A 4,475-nucleotide genomic window follows, 5' to 3' on the forward strand; every position below is an offset into this window, starting at 1 on the left:
ATGTTTTTTTATAATTTTGAATTTTATTATATATTTAAAACAAAAAAAGTAACACGGTATCACTCAAAGTTCAAAAAATAACTTCAATCTAGCTATGCCCTTGTCAATATATCGTACTCATATATGTATGTATGTATRTGTATACCAACTSGTACATATGTGCACTTTATTTACTCTAAAAACCCTCCAACATGCAATCGACTGCAATTGAATGTAATGGAATGGAATGATAGCGTTTGCTTTTAGTTGCTTTATTCTCTTAAATATTTTTTCCCGTACATTCAGTTTAATATGAAAATTTGATTTGGAATTGATTTCATTTCACTTTGAGTGGGTGAGTGAGTGCATTTGCTGTCAATTCGGCTTCTGCTGCCATTTTAGTGCTACTTTCAGTCGATTTTTATGCTTACCAAATATCGTAATATATATTTAACAAATCGAAATAACAAAATTGTGGCACAGCTGAATGACATATTGAAAGTAAAATGCTGTAATTGATTTGGAAATAAGGGCATTGAACTTTTTCATTTTAGTGCTTAGAAGAAAGTGGTGTGCTTAGCTAATGTACTTAGGGTATGCAAACACTGCTATAAGTTTATGCAATATTTTTGAATATCAAAGGCAACGTTTTAAATATATGTCACATATAGATTCCATGGGAATAAAGTGTTTGTAGGAAAACATTTTCAATTAACGTGATATCCTCACGAATTTTGGCATGAATTATTTTATAAAGTAATGGCTTTTGTGTAAAAAAAAGTATTTAATATTCGCGCATTTTCGGTTTAGATACTTCTATCAATCATTTTCAAAATGCTAAGTGTAACCCGCTGAATTGCTATCYCGATAACAACGTTTTTGTCTTTAATCGCAAATAATATTTTCACTGTATTAGATAATATATGATAAGAGTAATTAATGTATACTATATTCACAGCAACGCGTGAATAATTATTATTATTTAATGAAAAGCTTTCCATTATTCCGGCTTTCAATATTACTTTCATTTCCGTTTTAAATGAAACCGACAACATAATAATTTAACCTACAAAATTGTAAACAATTTTAAAACGGCACTTGTAGATAAGACGATCTTTTAAGAAGCATATGACTCTACGCTATGAATCATTGCACCGGCATCATGCCATGAATGCAAAAATTTCTAGACATTATCAGTACTACKGCACAACCCAACAAAAAAGTAAACATACACGCACATGCGAGTATAACATACATATACACACACAAAAATAATTTCTCTTTTTCATTCAAAGTCATAGATATGTTTGTGGTCATATCAATTTTAACAGCTCTCAAAATTTATTTATCAAATGTGAAGAGGTGTAGGTAAACCATAATATTTACTCGACATCATGATCTGATGAGCAGCTGCATATACTACGGTGATATTATATTATATATATGGCAGTGTAGGTATACATCTTTGTGTTACTAAGTTTTTGCATGACTCATTTACATAGGCCGCAAAGAATTTCTTTTCRAAATTCTTAATCCAGTCAGATTACACTTTTTCTTTTTGACTAACTTTTTTGCATAATATTTTAGGTGTGTTTAAGCACTTGATGGACACCTAACAACAAAGAAAGTTAATTATCAAAGACATTAGAACAAGATTTTCTTACATCAGGGAATATTTCTGTGTAGTAGAAGTTTTACTTTTTGATTTGAAGAAACACTAAGGTCTTCTACTTGGCAATATCTGAAGCTCAACCTTATTATACTAATTCTATACAACTCGAACAATTTGAACGAAACGTAGATAGGTAAATAGGTAGGWGTGCTGCCACCATGGTCTCACTTAGCGCTGGAGAATCCKTTTATTTTGATGCTCTCAAAGAATCTACTTATTTCGTTGTAGATAGCCGTTCAAGATTTGTTGTCGGATCCAAGTATTTTGTGTTGAGTTTGTGGCAGAGAAAGTGGAAAACAATTTCCGTTTTCCCTTCTAGCTTGCAACTGCGTCAAATATAGTTATAAGGCAGATCTATCTTTAGCGATTKGTCTCCAAAAAACCAGTGCCTGCTGATATATTGGCTGTCAGTCTGTATATATTATTTTTGGGCCTTTTTCCATGTCACATACTCTAGTGTATAGGATTATTTTATGAATTATCTTATATCTAGTAACTCCGCTTGATAGATGCTAGGTGAGTTTGGTCATGCCTAAACCGCAGGCCATTTTGGACCAATCAGTATAGATACAGGAAGTTTCCACTTGCCATACTAAACCACTTCTCCATTCAAGTCTCACCCGAAGGGGCCGTCCATTTTGGACCGCTTGTGCAAGAACTGAAGACACTCGACCTTCCCAAATGACATCACTTCGTTCTATAGGCTTTTGAAAAGTTCCAAGAAGATACGACGTTTTCGAGCCAAATTTTATTCAACGATGATCTGGGACGAAGAGTAATCTGAAGAGATTCTAAAGCTGACATTTCGTCCAGAAAAAAAAAACGATTTCGTTTGGTTTGTGGGCCGTGTGGAGTCATCAGTGAGAAACGTAACCTGAAATTGAAGCTCGAGGTCTCGGCGACATTGGGTTTCAATAAGACAGCACCACTTCCCTTCCATCACATCAGTCAATGGATTTACTGAGAGAAGAATTCGGTGAGCAGATAATTTTACGTTTTGGACCAGTCAATTAGCCACAAAAATCGTGTGATATCACACCTTAAGACTTTTTCCTGTGAGAATATGTAAAGTCTAAAGTCTATGCGGACAATCCCGCTTTGATTTAGGCCTTGTAGCAGTTATCTTAGAAAATGCCCGAACGAGTCATGAAAAATTGGTAACGGACGGACAATCTGCGACGTAGCCGCAGCGAACATTTGAAAGAGATAATCTTYAATAAATACATTTCAAAGAGTGTTCTTTCAAATCATAATAAATATTATTATTACTTTATGCCAAATTCGCTGGTCAATTGGTCCTCCACCAAATAGTTTAAATCAAACCTGACCTTACTCTAACACCCATTTATTTAACTAACTGAGTACTGAGTATTCATAAGATAAAAGGCAGTAAATAGTTTGAGTGACACATAAGTAATACATCCAGAATAAACACAATTTCCACACGTGTATACAGCAATTACTCGCACCCACTTGTAGCCACTTTCAAATGAAGTATTTATTTGCACTCTCGAAACGGACGATATACCCGCTCATATTGTCTGCACATATTGACGACCTAAATTGTGTATTAAAGTTTTCCAACACATGTCTGCACCTGAATTCCACTTTTTTCTACGCTTTCTTTGGCAATATTGCTAAGCTACCTTGTTGCACTTTTAGCATTTTATTTTTTTCCAATATTCATCTTTAGATCGTTTACCTAATGGCAACCACAATCGATGGCAATCTGCATTTTTCGGTTACTTGCTTGTGGATTTAATGAAGCTTTCGTTTACTCTCTGCCCTACGTGCGGAGAAAAATTTGTATTTCGCCTGTCGTAACGAGTTATTTCACTTCTGGCAGCTATCTTCTCATGCTTCTTCTTCAATTACGTCGGTTATACTTCAATATTGTGCAAACTGTGAGGTTTTTATACMATTTTATTTTACTCAATCTCTCTTTTTAGCAAATCCATCATGCACTCTTTCTTTTCTAATAACAAAATGGTAGTCAATATTACAGCTACAACGTAAACTGTTGTTATTCTCAATTCGACTCAGCTCGTTCGTTTATCCTATTTGCGGTAATCAATGATTACCACCAAAGAGTGTTATTGATTTAGTTTCTTATTTATTCAGCAATTTTATAGCCAAACACTTGATAGCATGCAATTGAGTAAGTATGAAGTAGAATTGAGAACAAGTGATCGAAATATGTACATACATTTAGTTTAGAAAATATGTGTTGTTGTTTTCAAGCGTAACCATGAAGTTTTAGTTYTAAAAACACCAGCTGCTTTTAAATTATCATTTTGCAGGTTTTCAAGTTAATTTGAAAGCAATGACACACTTAAAGGTAAATTGAGTAGGAGCTCAAATTGGGAATTCAAATAAACCGTTTTCATTATTTCAGGTGGTTGTTTTCGTTTTACYATTCCGTAATTTTTTGTCATTACAGAAATATTTTCTTTTAAGTGAGTCACAAGCAAGCGCCTTCCAATATGAGCCACAATTTATTTTAGATTTGGATCAAAAGATACTCGTATCCGACGTCAATAAGAAGCGAGAAAGGCTGGACATTGCTCTCGATAATATACCAACATTTGAGCCAAAAGGCAGATAAGTAGGTGCAGTTAAATACGTGCTGCTCCCTTGGTCTCAATTAGCTGCACCATTGAGATGCACTATTGTAAAACCTTCTAATATTTATATTTCTGATGCCAACAATGCCGCAAGGCTATCGGCGTATATGACTGCTTTCTATATCATCTTGTAGTCATTCAATAAAACTCCACATCCTCCTACTCTAAACCTGGTATTAGTATATAGTATATTATATAAT

Source organism: Bactrocera latifrons, unplaced genomic scaffold, assembly GCF_001853355.1.
Source record: "Bactrocera latifrons isolate USDA-ARS-PBARC rearing strain unplaced genomic scaffold, ASM185335v1 scaffold_349, whole genome shotgun sequence".
Classification (NCBI taxonomy): Eukaryota; Metazoa; Arthropoda; class Insecta; order Diptera; family Tephritidae; genus Bactrocera; species Bactrocera latifrons.